Source organism: Canis lupus, chromosome 5 (assembly GCF_048164855.1).
Source record: "Canis lupus baileyi chromosome 5, mCanLup2.hap1, whole genome shotgun sequence".
NCBI lineage: Eukaryota > Metazoa > Chordata > Mammalia > Carnivora > Canidae > Canis > Canis lupus.
The window spans coordinates 4,048,610-4,070,868 of NC_132842.1; the positions used below are offsets into that span (position 1 = coordinate 4,048,610).

At 36.3% G+C, this 22,259-nt stretch overlaps 1 long non-coding RNA gene across 1 annotated transcript in view; it reads right to left on the reverse strand.

Moving 5' to 3' along the window:
• LOC140632859 (uncharacterized) overlaps window positions 1-21,352 on the reverse strand; it is a 124,645-nt gene extending 103,293 nt beyond the window's left edge. Inside the window, exons 1-2 of the long non-coding RNA XR_012030520.1 lie at window positions 21,204-21,352; window positions 20,881-21,095 (exon numbers count right to left, since the gene is read on the reverse strand). This is a non-coding gene — a long non-coding RNA (uncharacterized lncRNA). The remainder of the gene's footprint in view (window positions 1-20,880; window positions 21,096-21,203) is intronic.
• Between the last annotated feature and the right edge of the window lie 907 nt (window positions 21,353-22,259).

The following is a 22,259-nucleotide window of genomic DNA, read 5'->3' on the forward strand; positions in this document are numbered from 1 at the left end:
TTTTTCATGTTTCTCCATAGTTCCTAAGTATGTGTCATGTTTTAGTGAATCTCAGAGGCACTAACACCATATTAAAAACAAAAAAAGGAAAAATTGAATTTAGAAACAAAAATACATTAACAAGATATGTTTTATGATAAAATATAAGTATGTACACACAAATGCCACACACATACACACATATAATAAATCATTTAGTATTGTCATCTTTCTATGCTTTGTAATCCATAGTACAAGGTTATTTTTGTTCAGCAAAAGTTAATCTCTCATTTCTGTTGTATAGTATATGGTTGGTGGGTCATAAAGGGAAAAAAGCTATTCCTTAAAACATATTGCTTATATGATATAATAAAAAGGAACTCTAGGGAAATGCATGCTATATTTTCTGAGAAACAATATACAAAGAACATTGAAACTCATAGTTTGGTTACTATTATTGAATATTGAAGAAGTCAGTCTCATTACTTTTGCTATGATTTCAACCTTACTAAAGAATCTAGATCATTGAAAGATTAGTTTAAGCCTCCTATATAAAATAGTAAAATGAATAAAGGAAACAATTCATCAAAAATAATGGCTATATATGCAAGCACTTAATTACTTACAAATAATGCATACTTTCAAATGCGTTTTTAAAATCTTAATCTTCATATGATACTTCATAGCCATATATATAATTACTATAGCTTCAAACAAAGCACCACCCACTGATTTGCAATGGAAATAATGATCCCATAAATAAATACTTAAATTTATAGTACTTTTTGATGGAAACATTTTATTTAATGAAGCCCATTTATATTAATTACATATATGTACATATATATGTAGAAGTATACAGGTGTTACAGATACATTTGTATGTCTTAAATTTACATTTCTCAAGTCTTCTATTTGAAACCATTATAGGGCTCATTTAGCACAGGTTTATTAGGAGGTCACAAGGCATAAGATTTATAGGAACAGTGACTTTTGATATTGGAATTCCATAATATCACAGGCACTTTTCACAGATTTACTTACTGTAGGGCATTTTGATTTCTGCCTTCTGTCTTGTGTAAAAAATGCATAGTCCATGTATTAGGAACATATATAAATAACAAAAATCTATTTGTGACTGTGATTTTTCTTAGCAAATTAGAATAGAATGAAGTATAGGTTTTGAAAGTCACAAAAGCTTTAAAAATTATGCTTCTCATGGTCCATGCATCTGTATATGTGAGATTTTATTTTTCTTACTTATTATTTTCATTACTTATCTGTTTTTTAATAAGTGTCATTATTGAACCACCTGTTGGATTTTGCAGCCATCTCCTTTCCTTTTCCAATGCAAGTGTATAAATATACATGTATGTACATATGTACCTTAGTTCATATGAAGTCAAATATGGAAACTGTCTGCCTTAAAAATTAATGTAATCCTAGATCATCAATAAATACAGAGTGTCAATAAAGTCAAGAAAAATTCTGCTATGCAACCACCAAAACACATGCCCAGATAAAGATGATCAGAATTACAGGAGGTTGCAGAAACAAAGTCACCTTCAGGAAAGAACTTGAAGTGAATAGAGTTCAAGCGGAGGTCATTGTCTGGCATGTGCAGAAGGGTGTACATTTATTGTATAAGGCTCCAAGGGAGAGAGCCAGATCCAAAAACCAGGAATGAGGTTTTAGTTCTCTTTAAGGTATAGTTATGTCCATACTAGCAATGAGAATGGAGCTGTTCACATAGTTACAGGGATTTGAGTAGAGTGACATGCTAAGTGGTATTGCCAAGCTTGTAGCTGACACTGGCTGCCTTACTTGCTTAGACCAAGCCCCAGCCTCCTGTACTCTGGCAGCAAACCCTTCTCAGTCAAGCTTGCCTCAGTCCCAGAATGGCAGGTCCCTCCCACAAAAGACTAGCACAAAACCTTTCCTGCACCATATTTACCAACCAGAGTTCTGCAGGGCCTCAGTTCTCATAAAAGTGGTGTCAAGTCCCATTTCACAAGCAGACCAGAGCACACCTAGTTCAAACTCACTACATTCAAGCCAGGGACCAAACACTGTCCACAGAAGACAAGGACAGACTACAGATGACTGGCCAGAAGGATAGAGCAGCCAAAGTACAGCAGCACACACCAGACACACTCCCTGAAGTGCCAGGCCCTAGATACTCTATGACTTCTTCTTCATAAAGCTATTACTTTCAGGAGTAGGAGATGTAAATGGTTTTCCTAACACAGAGAAGAAGGAGGACACATGCACAAAATGCCAAGACAGAGGAATTTATTCTATTTATCCCAAGGGAAAGGATGAGATAAGGCCATGGCCAGAGATCTAATGAATGAGAAATAAGTAACATGTCTAATAGAGAATTTAAAGTGACAGTCGTAAGATACTCACTGGGCTTGAGAGAAGAATAGAGGATATCAGTGAGACTGTTATCACAGAGAAAATTTAAAAATAATTAATCAGTGATGAAGAATACAATAAACAATATTGGAAACAGGTTTGATACAATGAGCAGCACTCTGGAAGAAGTGGAGTAAACTAGTGGCCCAGAAGACAAAATAATGGAAAATGATGAAGCTGAACAAAAGAAGAATTATGCAACATGAGAATAGATTTAGGGAATTCAATGACTCCACCAAATGTAATAACATTTGTATTATAGGAGTCCCAGAAGAAGAGAGAAAAAAAGAGGGCCGAAACTTCCCTAATCTGTGTAAGGGAACAGACATCCAGATCCAGGAGGCACAAAGACATCACATAAACTCAACAGGCTGTACAATTATAAATACTTTGCTATAAAACAAAAAAAGGCACCCATTCCTTCTATACCTCCTTATATAAAACATATGATCAAGATTTGTTCACTTGCTCATTAAATCAGGATGATAATTGTGTCAACATGCTTGCAGAACAGTACTTATTAATATTATCTACAGTAACATTTAATTTGAATTACAGAGGCAGGACAAGCGAAAATGTAATTTTTCTTCAATTAAATTCAAATATCTTTTCATTACAAATGAGAAAAATTGTTAAATAGAGTATAAAATATATTCTTTAAAGTAATATAAAATATATATTTATTAGGAATGTAAGAAGTAATCAGTGGAAGTTTTCCAGATAGTACACTTTTTTAAAATTTATTTTTCTATATATTTTTTTAATTGGATTTCGATATGCCAACATAATCCTTCAAGTGCCCCCCTCAGTGCCCATCACCTAGTCACCCCAACCCTCCATCCACCTCCCTTCCCACCACCACCTGTTCGTTTCCCAGAGTTAGGTGTCTCTCATGTTCCATCACCCTCACTGATATTTCCCATTCATTTTCTCTCCTTTCCCCATAATTCCCTTTCACTATTTTTTATATTCCCCAAATGAATGAGACCATATAATGTTTGTCCTTCTCTAATTGACTTACTTCACTCAGCATAATACCCTCCAGTTCCATGTACGTTGAAGCAAATCGTGAGTATTTGTCGTTTCTAATGGCTGAGTAATATTCCATTGTATACATAGACCACATCTTCTTTATCCATTCATCTTTCGATGGACACTGAGGCTCCTTCCACAGTTTGGCTATTGTGGACATCGCTGCTAGAAACATCGGGGTGCTGGTGTCCCGGCGTTTCATTGCATCTGTATCTTTGTGGTAAATCTCCAGCAGTGCAGTTGCTGGGTCATAGGGCAGGTCTATTTTTACCTCTTTGAGGAACCTCCAGTTTTCCAGAGTGGCCATACCAATTCACATTCCCACCAACAATGCAAGAGGGTTCCCCTTTCTCCACATCATCTCCAACATTTGTTGTTTCCTGTCTTGTTAATGTTCACCCTTCTCATTCATGTGAGGTGGTATCTCATTGTGGTTTTGATTTGTATTTCCCTGATGGCAAATGATTCAGAACATTTTCTCATGTGCTTGTTGGCCATGTCTATGTCTTCCTCTGTGAGATTTCTGTTCAATTCTTCTAAAGGGTTACTAGCCCTTGATCTGGTATGTCATTTGCAAATATCCTCTCCCATTCTGTAGGTTGTCCTTTAATTTTTTTGCCTGTTTCTTTTGCTGTGCAGAAGATATTTATCCTGATTAGGTCCAAAGAATTCATTTTTGCTTTTAGTTCCCCTGCCTTCATAGATATATCTTACAAGAAGTGTCTGTGGGCAAATTCAAAAAGGGTATTGCCTATTTTCTCCTCTAGGATTTTGATGAATTCTTGTCTCACATTTAGATCCTTCATTCATTTTGAGTTTATCTTTGTGGATGGTGTAAGAGAATGGTCTAGTTTCATTCTTCTGGACGTGGCTGTCCAATTTTCCCAGCACCATTTATTGAAGAGACTGTCCTTTTTCCAGTGGATAGTCTTAACTGCTCTTTGGAATATTAATTGACAATACAATTGGGGGCCCATTTATAGATTCTCTATTCTTTTCCACTGATCTATGTGTCTATTTTTGTGCCAGTACCACACTGTCTTGATGATCACAGCTTTGTAGTACAACCTAAAATGCGGCAATGTGATGCCCCCGGCTTTGATTTTCTTTTTCAATATTCCCCTGACTATTCAGGGTCTATTTTGATTCCACACAAATCTTAAAATGATTTGGTCCAACACTCTGAAAAGTCCATGGTATAATGATAGGGGTTGCATTAAAGGTGTAAATTACCCTGGGTAAAATTGACATTTTCATAATGTTAATTCTTCCAATCCATAATGGAATATTTTTCCATCTCTTTGTGTCTTCCTCAATTTCTTTCAGAAGTGTTCTGTAGTTTTTAGGGTATAGATCCTTTACCCCTTTGGTTAGGTTTATACCTTGGTATCTTATGCTTGTGGGTGCAATTGTAAATGGGATTGACTCCTTAATTTCTCTTTCTTCAGTCTCACTGTTACTGTATAGAAATGCCACTGATTTCAGGGCATTGATTTTGTATCCTGCCACACTGCTGAATTCCTAGAGTTCTAGAAATCTTGGAGTGGACTCTTTTGTACTTTATCTACAGTAACATGTCATCTGGAAAGAGGTAGAGTTTGACTTCTTCTTTGCCAATTTGAATGCCTTTTATTTCTTTTTGTTGCCTGATTGCTGAGGCTAGGGCTTCTAGTGCTATGTTGAATAGTAGTGGTGAAAGTGGACATCCCTGTTGTGTTCCTGATATTTGGGGAAAGGCTCTCAGTTTTTCCCCATTGATAATGATATTTGATGTAGGCTTTTCATAGATGGCTTTTAAGATGTTGAGGAATGTTCCCTCTATCCCTACACTCTGATGGGTTTTCACCAGGAATGGATACTGTATTTTGTCAAATGCTTTCTCTGTATCTATTGAAAGGATCATATGGTTCTTGTTTTTTCTCTTGTTGATATGATCTATCACATTGATTGCTTTATGAATATTGAACCAGCCTTGCATCCCGGGGAAAATCCCACTTGGTCATGGTGAATAATCTTCTTAATGTACTGTTGGATTCTATTGGCTAGTATATTCTTGAGAATTTTTGTATCTGCGTTCATCAGGGATATTGGTCTATAATTCTTTTTGGTAGGGACTTTGTCTGGTTTTGGAGTTAAGATGATGCTGTCCTCATAGAACGAGTTTGGAAGTACTCCATCCCTTTCTATCTTTCAGAACAGCTTTAGTAGAGTAGGTGTATTTTTCTTCTTTAAACGTTTGGTAGAATTCCCCCTGGGAAGCCATCTGGCCCTGGACTTTTGTGTCTTAGGAGGTTTTTGATGACAGCTTCAATTTCCTCACTGGTTATAAGCCTGTTCAGGTTTTCTATCTCTTCCTGTACCAGATTTGGTAGTTTGTGGTTTTCCAGATATGCATCCATTTCTTCTAGATTGCCTAATTCATTGGCGTACAGCTGCTCATAATATGTTTTTAAAAACGTTTGTATTTATTGGTATTGGTTGTGAACTCTTCTTTTTCATTCATGACTTTATTAATTTGAGTTTTTTCTCTTTTGTTTTTAATAAGGCTGACTAATGGTTTATCTATCTTATTAATTCTTTCGAGGAACCAATTCCAGGTTTTGCTGATCTGTTCCACAGTTCTTCTGGTCTCTATTTCATTGAGTTCTGCTTGAATCTTTATTAACTCTTCTTCTGCTTGGTGTAGGTTTTATTTGTTGTTCTTTCTCCATCTCCTTTAGGTGCAAGGTTAGCTTGAGTATGTGAGTTTTTTCCAGGTTTTTGAGAGATGCTTGGATTGCAATGTATTTCCCTCTCAGGACTGCTTTTGTTGTATCCGAAAGATTTTGAATGGTTGTATCTTCATTTTCATTAGCTTTCATGAATCTTTTTAATTCTTCTCTAATTTCCTGGTTGACCCTTTCATCTTTTAACAGAATGCTCTTTAACCCCCATGTGTTTGAGTTTCTTCCAAATTTCTTCTTGTGATTGAGTTCAAGTTTCAAAGCATTATGGTCTGAAAATAAGCAGGAGACAATCTCAAATTTTTGGTATCAGTTCAGACCTGATTTGTGACCCAGTATGTGGTCTATTATGGAGAAAGTTCCATGTGCGCTTGAGAAGAATGTGTATTCAGTTGCGTTTGGATGTAAAGTTCTGTAAATATCTGTGAAGTCCATCTGGTCCAGTGTATCATTTAAAGCTCTTGTTTCTTTGGAGATGTTGTGCTTAGAAGATCTGTCAATTGTAGAAAGCACTACATTCAAGCCACCAAGTATAAGTGTATTATTATCTAAGTATGTCTTACTTTGGTTATTAATTGATTGATATGCTTGGCAGCTCCCACATTAGGGGCATAAATATTCATGATTGTTAGGTCTTCTTGTTGGATATATCCTTTAAGTATGATAAAGTGTCCCTCTTCATCTCTTACTACAGTCTTTGGGATAAACTTTAATTTATCTGATATGAGGATTGCTACCCCTGCTTTCTTGTGAGGACAATTTGAATGGTAAATGGTCCTCCAAATGTTTTTTTTTTTTTTTCAGACTGTAGGTGTCCTTATGTCTAAAATGAGTCTCTTGTAGACAGCAAATAGACAGGTCTTGCTTTTTTATCCAGTCTGAAATCCTGCTGCTTTGGATGGGATCATTAAGCCCATTCACATTCAGAGTTACTATGGAAAGATGTGATTTTAGTGTCATCATAATACCTATTCAGTCCCTGTTTTTATGGATTATTTCTTTGGGCTTCCTCTTTCTTTTACAGAGTCCCCCTTAAAATTTCTTGCAGAGCTGGTTTGGTGGTCACATATTCTTTCAGTTTCTGCCTATCCTGGAAGCTCTTTATGTCTCCTTCTATTCTGAATGAGAGCCTTGCTGGATGGAGTATTCTTGGCTGCAGGTTCTTCTCATTTAGGACCGTGAATATATCCTGTCAGCCTTTTCTGGCCTGCCAGGTCTCTGTGCAGAGGCCTGCTGTTAATCTAATATTTCTCCCATATACATTAGGGATCTCTCGTCTCTTGCTGCTCTAAGGATCTTCTATCTTTGGCATTTGTAAGTTTCACTATTAGATGTCTAGGTGTTGAACAGTTTTTATTGATCTTAGGTGGGAAATCTCTCTATCTCCTGGATCTAAATGCCTGTTTCCCTCCTTATGTTAGGGAAGTTCTCAGCTATGATTTGTTCAAATACACTTTCTGGTCCCTTTCGGCGCCCTCTTGAACCCCAATAAAACGTAGATTTTTCTTTCTGAGCCCATCATTTATTTCCCTTAACCTTTCCTAATGGTCTTTTAATTGTTTTTTCTCTTTTTTCCTCATCTTCTTTGCCATCAACTTTTCTCCTTTGTCATTCATTTTCTACCTCATTAACCCTTGTCGTTACGACCTCCATTTTGGATTGCATCTCATTTAATTGATTTTTAATTTCTGCCTGATTAGATCTAAATTCTGCATTCATGAAGTTTCTCGAATCCTTTATGCTTTTTCCAGAGCCACCAGTAGCTTTATAATTGTGTTCTGAATGGCTTTCGGACATTGAATTGTAATCAAAATTCTGTGACTCTGTGGGAGAGAGTACTGTTTCTGATTCTTTCTTTTGTGGTGAGTTCTCTTTTTAGTCACTTTGCTCAGTGCAGAGTGGCTAAAAACGAGTTGTACTTGTTAGAAGCAGAAACTCTTCTCTCTGTAGCATTCCAGCTGTTCTCTCTTTAAATCTCAGGCTGAATTTGTAGCTTTTCAGGATGATTTGAAAGTTATCAAGGTAAGTTGGTTGGGACAGGTGACTTGGGGATCCTACTCCTCTGCCATCTTGCCCCGCCCCGGATATTACAATATATGTTAAAACACACACGCACACGCACACGCACATGCACATTGATGTTTGAATAATTTTCCTTGGGAATTGCCATAATACTTTTTAAAATTTTTTATTAAGTCATTATTAAATTCTAACAGTACCAGTAACAATTTTAAGAACCACAGATGAAGAGCTTACTAAGATCTAGCCCTGCTAACTAGGAACCAATCTTATTACAGACTCAAGAACAAGTCATTTTAATACCATGCTCTTATTATTGAATGGAGGTAATCACATATGTGACTGGATTATTCATGTAGCTTTTATTTTTTTTAGGTTATCTCTCATAAAAAACTCAGAAGAAGTAGAAATATTTTATTATTTGTAGAAAGAAGAGGGAAAGTCTTCAAATGTGACTGAGGTTTTTTTTTTTTTTTTGTCTCAATGAAATGGTTTCAAGAATATAAAATAGGGGCAAGAAATGCAAATCTTGAACAAATGTTTTATAGATAAGGAGATTAGACAATAGATTACTGTAGAGGTAAATCTTAACATTTTGTAGGAGACTTTAAAATATTTGAGAGCAATGCAAAAGGAAATCATGGAGTTTCTTGGAAAACAAAAATAACATTATTAATAGAACAGAGAAGAAAGAAGAAGTGATAATTGGAGCTTCAGAAGATGACTGTTTCTTTCTCTCATGATTTCTTCTTACACCAGGGTATGTGTGTGTGTGTGTGTGTATATATATATATATATATATATTTATTTATTTATTTATTTATTTCTCAACATATAGTATAACACACAGTGCTTATCTCGTCAAGTGCCCCCCTCAGTTCCTGTCACCCAGTCACTCCATCCTCCCACCGACCTCCCCTTTCACTACCCCTGTTCATTTCCCAGAGTTAGGAGTCTCTCATGTTTTGTCACTCTCTCTAAATTTCCCACTCATTTTCTCTCTTTTCCCCTATAATCTCTTTCACTATTTCTTATATTACCCATATGAGTGAAACTATATAATGATTATCCTTCTCTGATTGCTTTATTTCACTCAGCTAATACATTCCAGTTCCATCTACATCAAAGCAAATGGTGGGTATTCATCCTTTCTGATGGCTGAGTAATATCCCATTGTGTATATAGACAAATCTTCTTTATCCATTCATCTTTTGATGGACACCAAGGCTCCTTCCACAGTTGGTTATTGTGGACATTATATTTCCTGTCTTGTTAATTTTCATCCTTCTCACTGGTGTGAGGTGGTATCTCATTGTAGTTTTGATTTGTATTTCCCTGATGGCAAGGGATTCAGAGCATTTTCTAGGTGTTGTTGGCGATGTTTATGTCTTCTTTGGTGAAACATTTGTTCATATCTTCTGCACATTTCATGATCGGATTGTTTGTGTCTTGGGTGTTGAGTTTAATAAGCTCTTTATAGATCTTGGATACTAGCACTTTATCTGATATGTCATTTGCAAATATCTTCTCCCATTTTGTAGGTGGTTTTTTTTGTTGTTGTTGTTGTTGACTTTTTCTTTTCCTGTGAAGAAGCTTTTTATCTTGATTAAGTCCCAATAGTTCATTTTTGCTTTTGTTTCCCTTGCCTTCATATATGTATTTTGCAAGAAGTTGCTGTGGCCAAATTCAAAAAGGGTGTTGCCTGGTTTCTCCTCTAGGATTTTGATGGATTCTTGTCTCACATTTAGATCTTTCATCCATTTTGAGTTTATCTTTGTGGATGGTGTAAGAGAATGGTCTAGTTTCATTCTTCTGCATGTGGCTGTCCAATTTTCCCAGCACCATTTATTGAAGAGACTGTCCTTTTTCTAGTGGATAGTCTTAACTGCTTTGTCAAATATTAGTTGACCATAGAGTTGAGGGCCCATTTCTGGATTCTCTATTCTTTTCCACTGATCTATGTGTCTATTTTTGTGCCAGTTCCACACTGTCTTGATGATCACAGCATTATAGTACAACTTGAAATCCGGCATTGTGATGCCCCTGGCTTTGATTTTCTTTTTCAATATTCCCCTGGATATTTGGAGTCTTTTCTGATTCCACACAAATCTTAAGATGATTTGTTCCAACTCTCTGAAGAAAGTCCATGGGATTTTGATAGGGATTTCATTGAATCTGTTCATTGCCCTGGGTAGTATAGATATTTTCACAATATTAATTCTTCCAATCCACAAGCATGGAATATTTTCCATCTTTTTTTGTCTTCCTCCATTTCTTTCAGAAGTGATATATAGTTTTTAGGGTATATATCCTTTACCTCTTTGGTTAGTTTAATCCTAGTTATTGTATGGTTTTTGGTGCAATTGTAAATAAGATTGACTCCTTAAATTTTTTCTTCAGTCTCATTGTTAGTATATAGAAATGCCACGGATTTCTGTGCTTTCATTATGTATCCTGCCACATTGCCACCATTTGAATAGTAAATAGATCTCCAATCTTTCATTTTTAGGCTGGAGGTTTCTTTATGTGTAAAATGAGTCTCATGTAGACAGCAAATAGATGGTCTTGCTTTTTTATTCAGGCCAAAACCCTGGGTCTTTTGATGAGATTATTTAGCCTACTCACGTTCAAAGAGAGTAACTATTGAAAGATATGAATTCAGTGTCATCATAATACCTATTGCAGTCCCTGTGCTTGTGGATTGTTTCCTTGGGCTTCTTCTTTCTTTTACAGGGTCACCCTTAATATTTCGTGCAGAGCTGGTTTGGTGGTCACATATTCTTTCAGTTTCTGCCTATACTGGAAGCTCTTTATCTCTCCTTCTATTCTGAATGACAGCCTTGCTGCATAAAGTATTCTTGGCTGCATGTTCTTCTCATTTAGTATCCTGAATATATCATGCTAGCACTTCTGGCCTGCCAGGGCTCTGTGGAGAGGTCTGTTGTTAATCTGATATTTCTCCCTATATAAGTTAAGCATCTCTTGTCTCTCACTGCTTTAAGGATATTCTCTTTATCTTTGGAGTTGCAAGTTTCACTATTAAGTGTCAGGTGTTCAACTTTTTTGGGGGGGTAGGGAAGTTGTCAGCTATGATTTGTTCAAATATACTTTCTGGCCATCTGTCCCTCTCGGCATTTTCTGGAACCCTAATTATAGGTAGATCTTCCTTCTGAAGCTATCATGTAATTCTCTTAACCTTTCCTCCTGGGCTCTTAATTGTTTTTCTCTTTTTTCCTCACCTTTCTTCCTTACCATCAACTTGTCTTCTATGTTGCTCACTCTTTCTACCACCTCATTAACCCTCATCATTAGGGGATTCAGTTTGGATTCCATCTCATTTAATTGATTTTAAATTTCAACCTGATTATATCTAAAATCTGCAGTAATGAAATCTTTAGAGTCCTTTATGCTTTTTCCAGATACACCAGTAGCTTTATAATTGTGCTTCTGAATTGGCTTTCTGACATCAGATTGTAATCCATATTCTGTAACTCTGTGGCAGACACTGTTTCTGCTTCTTTCTTTTGTAGTGAATTCTTCCTTCTAGTCATTCTGTGCAGTGCAGAGTGGCTGTATGAGTGGGCTGAGTCAAGAATATCAACCACAGAGATCCCTGGGTGGCTCAGCAGTTAAGTGCCTGCCTTCAGCCCAGGGCTTGATCCTGGAGACCCAGGATCAAATCTCATGTCGGGCTCACTGCATGGAGCCTGCTTCTCCCTCTGCCTGTGTCTCTGCCTCTCTCTCTCTCATGAAAAAAAAAAAAAAGAAAAGAAATAATATCAACCACAACCTAAATAAATTTCACCCTAGATGATCCTGATGAGGTCAGAGATCAGAAAATGAAAACAAATATCAGAACAAAATAATAAAGAAGACCACTAAAGTGAAAAACAAATTTTAAAACAAAGTAGTAACAAATAAAAGGCCAAAAACCCCAAAGAAAAGAAAAAAAGAAGAGAAAAATACAAAAGTAAAGAAGAAAAAGAGTAAAAAGAAAAAAAAAAGGAAGAAAAAGGGGGGGGACTGGGAAATGGAGGTGGTGAAGAAGTTGTAGTGGAGGGAGAATGCAGTCTACCTAAGGGGTCCTAGAGGGTGATCCTCTTGGTTCTGACTGTATTAAGTTCTGTATGCTAGAAGATGCTGAATCCCAAATTTATATAAACCAGCAATACTTGTAGAAAGCCCCAACATTGACCACCAAAACATAAACAAGATAAAGAGTGGGACAGAATGGGAATGAAGAGAGAATATATTCTCATAGAATGGAGCAGCACATTATTCCACTTGGTTCTGGGTGCGTGCTGGTCATGTTTTAGAAGGTATTAAGTTCTGCCATTGTAGAACAAAACAAGACAGAGAACAAAACAAAAACACAAAACAAAAACCCATATATTGTATATCTTCCAATATATATTGAGTATGTTTAAGGGATTCTAGAAGAGGAAGATATATCTAAGACATATAATTGTAGAAATATGAAAGTCAAAAAGGAAGAAACTTAAAAATGAAGTGGTGGTAAAACATTGTGGTTAAGGTAAGAAAAGAAAAATATTGGAAATTTTTAATCTGATATAAAAATGAGTTTTTTGATCACTGGGTGACTCAACAGTTTAGTTCCTGCCTTTGGCCCAGGGCGCGATCCTGGAGTCCCGGGATCGAGTCCCACATCAGGCTCCCTGCATGGAGCCTGCTTCTCCCTCTGCCTGTGTCTCTGCCTCTCTCTCATTCTCTCTCTCTCTCTTTCTCTTTCTCTCTCTGTGTGTCTCTCATGAATAAATAAATAAAATCTTTTTAAAAATGAGTTGTAATGGAAAAGGGGGAAAAAAGGTTGGGGGACCCTCTAGTTCTAGTTCTAAATACTATAAATCCCTTGACTTTCCCTGGAGCTTTCCAGTGCTACTTGGTAAAGAACTTGCTCTTGCCCTGTTCTTCCAGCTGTCTTGTGGGGGAGGGGTCTGCAGTGCTGAATCTCAGGTGTCTGTGCCTGGGCAGAGCTGCTCTGTCCCTTGCTGGGTCCCAGGCTCAGTGGGAGGTGTCTATCCTATGAGGTCTTTGTTCCCTAGGGGCGCCGCCCCTCCCAGGCACCAGGTGAAACAAGGAGGAAGAATGACAATGGCAGCTGCCAATTCCAGCTCTGGAGTCCCTCCCCACTAGTAATTGATGCAGTCTCCCAGTTCTCACTGGCCTAGGTGCTTGGGGCCGGCGCGGGTGTGCCGATTTGCCTGGCCTCCAGGGCGCCTGGCGGCAGGCGAGTTCTGGCTGTCCGGTGCCCTCCTCACTTCCCCTGTCCCAGGTGGAATGAGGATGGTGGGCTTTGCCCCCTGGTGCCTTGGGACCTGGGGCCCTGTGCGGCTGGAATCGCGCTCCCCGGCCCGCGGCTCCGGAAGGCAGGGGGCACAGACACCTCAGTCTGGAGCGACCGGCCTAACTGGCCTCCCAAATGCCCCACTGGCTGCTGCTCCAGCCCTTTACCGAGATAGGTCCACGGTTTGTGGTACATTCCCCCGGGCGCACCTCCTCTATTAGTGACTCCGGGAAACTGGAGGCTTCACCGTCCTCCTCAGAGTCTGCCCAGTTTCCCTGCTAAGCACTTTTCCATCCAGGAAAATTCCAGTATGGGTTTTTAAAGTTCTCGATGCCCCAGGGCTCGGCTTTACTGTCCTGAAGGCTTTGGCTGCCTCACTTCAGCCTGGCTCCTCGCAGTGCCCCTCTCTCACTTGATTCTTTTTAATTTTATTTTCTTCCACCTTCCTACCTTGCTAGAAGTGAAAACTCTTCTCTCTGTAGTTTTCTGGCTGTTCTCTCTTTAAATCTCAGGTCGAATTCGTAGGTGTTCTGGATGTTTTGAAAGTTACCTAGGTAAGTTGGTGGGGCCGGGCGAGTTCAGGACCTCTAATCTTCTGCCGTCTTGCCCCGCCTCCAGAAGAGGACTTCTTAAATAAGATTAGAAATGGTTATTCTTCTGAGAGAGGAGGGGATACAGGCAAAGTTGCTGTTGGAGGGGATTATCTTAAGAGAGAAAACATTCACTACTAATGATCCATTTTTTTCCCATGGTTTTAAAATCTAAGAGAAAGGGAGGAATTCAGGGAGGAAAGCAGGGAACACTGAAGCTGACTATCCCTGATAGGTATCTGCTTGCCAAGTAAAACTTGTACTATTTTAATGGTAAGATAGACAGAAGTGGAAAGGAAGAGTCTGTCCAAGGCAAGAATCAAAAAAGAGAGTCTCCTACTGCTATGCTGGCTTAATACCAAAAGATTATAGTTTTGGATAAAGTGAACCTAAAAATCTCACTCACCATAAGGAAACTTCAGATACTAACAATAACTGAGCCACTCTCAGGAAGTTTATTTTTTATTTAAGATTTTATGTATTTATTCATGAGAGACAGAGGGAGAGAGAGAGAGGCAGAGACACAGGCAGAGAGAGAAGCAGGCTCCACGCAAGGAGCCTGATGCAGAACTCCATCCCAGGACTCTGGGATCAGGACCTGAGCCAAAAGCAGATGCTCACCCAGGCGCCCCTATAATCCATTTTAAGAAAAAAAAAAATCACTCGAATAGTGTTAATTAATTAATTAATTAATTTGAGAGAGTGAGCGCATGCACAAGTGGAAAGGACAGAGGGAAGGGGAGAATCTCAAGCAGACTCCTTGCTAAGTGAGGAACCTGAGAGGGGGCTCAGTCTCATGACTCTGAGGTCACTCACTATCTGAGCTAAAACCGAGTCCAATGCTTAACCCACTGTGCCACCCAGATGCCCCTCAAGAAATTTATAAGTCTGTACAGCTTGCAGAACAGAAATGTTCCCAGATGAAAAGCCTCAGACACAGCAATAACTAGAAAGAAATGAACTGGCAAATATGTGAGTAAATCTAAACATATATTGGGCGTATCAATAATAATAACAATTTGTGAGATTAATGAAGAAACAAGACAGGAGTAAATGACAAAAATTTTAAAAAATTGAAAAGAAATTAAAAGCCTTAAAATCTAAAATTATGTTCTGGAAGATAGTGCCAATATTTAAATGAAATTTTAATAAATAAATGTTGCAGTTTTCTGGTAATCTATATAAAAACAGAATCAAGCATAAATACTAATTTTTAAAAAGTGGAATAATTTAAAATATTTAATTCTAAAAGAAAATATTTAAAAAGAGGAAAGGAAAACTGAACAAATATGATAAAAGAAAACACACATATGATGAATTAAACCAACTATATCGATAATAGCAAAAAATGTGAATAAGATCAATTCTTTAGCTAAAGGACAAACATGATTGGCCAGGGGTTTTTGTTATTTGTTTTTGTTTGTTTGTTTTTAAGTCTCCACTTTCTTTCTTATTTAAAGGATAAGGAAACACCAAAGTTTAAGAAAAAATGGTAGCACTAAAATATAATAATTAAAAAGCTGCTATCATTTTATTAATAGAAGACAAAATGGACTTAAAACAAGAAAAGCATTTCTAAAAATAACATGTGGCACTTTTTAAAGATAAAATTTGGTATACCTCAAAAGAGAGACTCAAAATATATAAATAAAAAATTGACATGTATAAGGTAAAATACACAAAACAATTAAATTAGAAGATTTTAGCATATTTCCATGAGTAGTTTTGAGAACCAACATTAGTAAAAGAAGTCTGAGAACACAGTTAATAAACATTGCCTAAAAGGCACACAGACCATAATTCTTTATCCAAGATCTATAGAATATACATTCAAGTATGTTGCACTAATAAACGATCTAACCATTCCCTAGACCATAAATCAACTCTCAACAAATTTCAATTTAAAATATGGAATATATTCTATATTCTAAGTACAAAATTTAGTTAAGATAAAAATCAACTACAAAGCTTCCCATAATATTGAAGATTAAGAGATATAGTTTTAAAAATTCATTGATTCAAGAAAAAATAAAAATGAAAATTTTTTGAAGTGAACAATAAATAAAATGCATATCTAAAGTGTTGTGGGATATAGCCAAACAGTACTAATGAAAAATTATAGGCTTGGTATATTAAAAAGTAATGCAATGGAAAATTAAAGAAATATATTTCAGGAAGTTAATAAGAGAAAGAAGAGCAAACTAAACTTTATGAAAGTGAAAGAAAGGCAAAATCAAAGGTTAAGGACAGAAATCAATAAACCAGAAATCAATAAACTAGAAAAGACACAATTAATAGGTAAAATCAACAAAGTGAAAAGTTGTTTTTTTTTTAAATACTAATAGAGGGTAACTCCAGTGGCTCAGTGGTTTGGTGCCACCTTCAGCCCAGGGCATGATCCTGGAGACCCGGGATCGAGTCCCATGTCAGGCTCCTTGCATGGAGCCTGCTTCTCCTTCTGCCTGTGTCTCTGCCTCTCTCATGAATAAATAAATAAAATCTTTAAAAATAAAATAAAATACTAATAGAATTGAAATATCTCTGACAGTATTGTTCAAACCCCCCACCCCCCCCAGAGATGTAGGTAAAATCACCTGTATATATAAAGGAACACACAACGGATATTGGGGACACTGAAAGGTACATAAAGTAAAGGTTTTTGTCAATATTTCACAGTTTAGATTAAATGGAAATGTTTCTTGAAAAAAAAAAAACACATAATGTAGCAAAATTGACCCCTAAAAAGATAGAAACACTTATTAGTCCAAAAAATTAATTTGACTCATTATTCCAAAACTTTCACTTACAGAAAATCATAATCCTAGATATGATGGATTCCTGTCTCACATTTAGGTCTTTCATCCATTTTGAGTTTATTTTTGTGTACGGTATCAGAATGAAGTCCAGGTTCATTCTTCTGCGTGTGGCTGTCCAGTTTACAGAACACTATTTGTTAAAGAGACAGTCTTTTTTCCATTGACTATTCTTACCTGCTTTGCTGAAAATTAGTTGACCAAGGTCCATTTCTGGGTTCTCTATTCTGTTCCACTGATGTATCTATTTTTGTGCCAGTACCATACTATCTTGATAACTGTAGGTTTGTAATATACAGCTTGTGTCTGGAACTGTGATGTCTTCAGTTTTGGTCTTCTTTTTCAATATTCTTTTGGCTATTTGGAGTCTTTTGTCATTCCATATGAATATACAAATTTTAGGATTGTTTGTTCCAGCTCTGTGAAAAATATCAATGGTATTTTGATAGGGATTGCCCTGAATGTGTAGAATGCTTTGGGTCGTATAGACATTTTAACAATATTTGTTCTTCCAATCCATGAGCATGGAATGTTTTTACATTTCTTTGTGTCTTCCTCAATTTCTTTCATGAATGTTCTTTAGTTATCAGAGTATAGATCTTCTACCTTTTGGTTAGGTTTATTCCTAGATATCTTATGGGTTTTAGTGTAATTGTAAAAGGGATTGAGCCTTTTATTTCTCTTTTTGTTTCTTCATTATTAGTGTAATGGAACGCAACAGACTTCTGTATATTGATTTTATATCCTGCAACTTTGCTGAATTTCTGCATCAATTCTAGCAACTTTTTGATGAAGTCTTGTGTTTTCTACATATAGGATCATGTTGTCTGTGAAGAGGGAAACTGACTTCTTACTTGCTAATCTGAATACCTTTTATTTCTTTTTGTTACCTGATTGCTGAGGCTAGGACTTCTAGTATTATGTTGAACAGTGGTGAGAGTGGACATCCCTGTCCTGTTTCTGATTTGAGGGGAAAGGCTCTATCCTTACTCTCTTTAGGGTTTTTATCAAGAAAGGATGCTTTATTTTGTCAAGTGCTCTTATTGCATCTATGCATCTATTGTGAAGATCATTTGGTTTTATCCTTTCTTTTGTTAATGTTATGTATCATGTTGATTGATTTGCATATGTTGAACCACCTCGGAATAAATCCCACTTTGTCATGGTGAATAATCCTTTTAATGTATTGTTGGGTCCTATTAGCTGGTACCTTGGTGAGAATTTTTGCATCCATGTTCATTAAGGTTGTTAGTTTCTAATTCTCCATTTGAGTGGGGTGTTTAGTTTTGGGATCAAGTAATGCTGACCTCCTAAATGAGTTTTGAAGTTTTCCTTCCCTTTTTTTTTTTTTTTTTTTTTGGAGTAGTTTCAGAAAACTGACATCAACTTTTCTTTAAATGTTTGATAGAATTCCCCAGGGAAGCCATCCAGCCCTGGACTTTTGTTTGTTGGGAGATTTTTGATTACTGATTCAATTTCTTTGCAATCACTTCCTTTTGATTACTATTCAATATACTTTCAGATTTTCTATTTCTTCCTATTTCAGTTTTGTTAGTTTATACTTCTAGGAATGCATCTACTTCTTTCAATTGCCCAGTTTGTTGGCATATAATATTCTCTTATAATTGTATTTGTTTGGGGTTAGTTGTGCTCTCTCCTCTTTCATGCATGATTTTATTTGTTTGGGTCTTTTTGCTTTTCCTTTTCATAAGTATAGCTAGGGATTTATCAATTTTATTAATTCTTTTTTATTAGTTTCATTTATCTGTTTTAAATTCCATATCATTGATTTCTGCTGTATCATAATAAAAACTTTAAACAAATTAGATAAGGAAGGAATTATTTCATCATAATAAAGGACATATATGACATGTCCACAGCTAACATTATACTAACCATGTCTCCAAAGTTCCTACCTTCCTCTAAGTGGTCTCCTCTCCCTCTAGTTGTGTAGTTTGCCCTGTCAGTCCTTAGGTCACTTTCTAAGGAGTATTCACTGACTTGATTTTTATCTGGCTGAGTTCATGGAACAAAGCAAACCTAGGGTCCTCCTACAATACTGCCATCTTAGCTCTGCAAAACTGGGAATAGCAGTATGGGTATCACATTTCCTTATTTCAAACTTTATTACAAAGCTATAGTAAGTAAAACAGTATTGTATTGGCATAAAAACAGACATGTAGTCCAGTGGAGTAGAATTGAGAGTCAATAAATAAATTTGCACACATACAGTTAACTAATGTTTGACAATGTACTCAAGTAGACTCAATGGAGATATATAGCTTCTTCAATAAATGGTTGTGGAAAAACTAGATATTCATATGCAGAAGAATGAACAACCCTTATCTTACAGAACTCACAAAAATTAAGTCAAAATGGATTAAAGATGTAATCATAAGAACTGAAACTATAAAAAAAAATCCTATGAGAAAACACAGAGGAAAATCTTCCTAATCTTTGTTTTGGCAATATCTTTTTGGATATGACTGCAAAGTATAAGCAACAAAGGCAAAAACAAACAAGCTGGATATATCAAAGAAGAAGCTTCTGCACAACAAAAGAGGATCAACAAAATAAAGACAACCTATGGAATAGGAGAAGATATCTGCAAGCCTTTATTAGATAAGGGGTTAATATCTAAATATATAAGGAACTTGTATAACACAATAGAAAAATCTGATTTAAAAATGGGCAGAGGACCTGAATAGATATTTTTTCAAGGAAGACATACAAATAGCTAAGGTACATAAAAGATGTTCAACTCACTAATCATTATATAATTATTTATCATTACCAATCATATTTATATTTGTGGTACACACATATATACATACATATGTAATAAATCTACTAATCAGAAAAATGTAAATTAAAACCCTATAATACACAATAACAAACTACTGATATTGACTAGGATACAAAATAACTTCTTTACAAGAAGTAATTATTCTTATAAATACATATAAATTGTATGTGTTTGAGTATTTACAAGAAGTAATTAGAGTTATTTTACAGAAATAAAATTTACCATTTAGCCAGTTTTGGGTGTGAAGCCAGTGGCATTAAGTATATTCCATTATATTTCAATCATCATCACCGCATACCTCCAGAACTTTTCATCTTCCCAAACTGAAGCTTTATTCATTAAGCAACTGCCTTGCCTCAGTCTTTATAAATCTGACCACTCTAGGTAACTCATATAAATGGAATTATAAAACATTTATCTTTCTAGTGTCTGGTTTATATCACTTAGTATATTTTCAAGTCTCATTCATGTTGTAGTATATGTCAGAATTCCCTCCCTTTTAAAGCTGAATAATATATGCATGATATTGTATGCATATACCGTACTTTGTTGATCCTTTCATCTGCCAATAAACACTTGGACTATTTTGATCATTGTGAATGATGCTGCTATGAAAGTGGATTTATAAATATCTGTGTAATTCACTGCTTTCAATTCTTTTGAGTATGTGTCCATAAGTGGAATTCCTAGAATATATGACAAGTTATATGTTTTGAGGAGCTGTCAATAGCAGCTGAACCATTTTACATTTCCATCAGCGATGTACAGAATTCTAATTCATCCACATCCTCACCATCTCCTGTTATTTTCTGTTTTTATTTCATTATTAATAGCAATCTTAATGGATGTGAAGTTATATCTCATTGTCACTTTGATATGCATTTCCCTAATACTGGTTTGATTTTAAGCAGGAACAATTTACAAGCCCCGTTCCAACTACTGCCCCACCCCTATACCCTTACTCCTTTCCTTCTTTTAAGCAAGTAACATTGTCAGTATCCAAATGACTCCAGAATCTTCTGAGTAGATTTCCCCATTAGCATCTATCTAATGCTTTTTTACCAAAAAGCATTGCACGCTCAGTCATATTAAGGTTTTAATTATTCATATAATTTCACAATATAAGTGACAACTCTGCTTAGATCCTTCCTTTAAGGTATGATATGCCATATACTCAAGTGAGAAGAAAAACTCACCTTTACTTCAAGCTGTTATCCTGCACTCATAACAACTGAAAGATATTGGGGATCCCTGGGTGGCTCGGTGGTTTGGTGCCTGCCTTTGGCTTAGGGCATGACCCCTCAGTCCCGGGATGGAGACCCACATCGGGCTCCCTGCATGAAGCCTGCTTCTCCCTCCGCCTGTGTCTCTGCCGCTCTCTGTATGTCTCTCATTGATAAATAAATAAAATCTTTAAAAAAAACAAAAACAAAAACAAATGAAAGATATTGAGGATTCAAGGTTCTTTTGACCTTAGTTTGAAAGTAAAAAAAAGAACTGGGAAATATTTTCTTGCTACCTCAGAGCCAAAGACTCTTGGTCGGTACAACTTTGTGAAGTTCTTTTCAGCTAAATCCATGGGGGTGAGACTTCTGTGGAGGTCCTGAAGTGTTGAGGACACGGTGAGTACAACACCTCTCATCTCAGCTATGCAACCATTCAGAGGAGACCAAGAGGAGGCTGTCACCTTGAACTGAATCCAGTTTAGAAAAAATGAGCATAAAGCTAGGGGACAATTTCCTCTATAAATCCTGCAGGCAGAGTATGTAGACTGTAACCTTCTTATCAGTTTATTTTAAAATTCTGGTAGAAGTCAGCACATTTTTAAAAACACTTAAGTCTATTGTTTTCTTCTTGTGGCAAAAGTGCTAAAGAATTTTAAGCTCTTCTGGCAGCACCCTAACTCTTAGCCAGATTAAATTTCTTTCCTTCATAGATTCCCTGAGGCATCATTATAATGAAAAAGCAGGCACCAGAAAAACACTTAACCCAGTTGTATCTGGAGAAAAAGTCACTTTTTGAATGATCCATGTAAAAATCTGGACACATTTTATTTTCATCACAACTCTGCAAACATTCTCATCTCCAGTGGATACTAGTGAACTACTGCCCTCTAAAGGTCATGACCTTGAGCACCAGTGTTTTTCCTTAAAAATAAGACTAGAGTAATACTAATGACTACTTTCAAGAAGCCTGAAAATGAAAGCTGCAGAAGTGTTTCCTGGACTCACTCATGAGATTTACTTATTTAAATTTCTCTAACAATTATCCCTAAGTTTTGCTAACTTCTTCATTGGCCTACTTAATTCTTGAGATTCTCCTTCATTCTGGACTGATTTCTTTCATCCTTCATCCTGTCTTCAGCCAGAAGAGGAGATGAATACTTAGAGTTTGGAGCATGACCTGAGTGAGGGAAATGCTATTGTGTTATTCTAGTTAATTGCCTTCCTCAATAGATTTTACTTTCTCGGAGGATAAGGACTATTGGAGGCATATATTAGGCTATTGTTAAATTATTAAGTAAATTACTTCTGTACAAAATAAAATGATTAGTTTTCTTATACTTTTGCCATCT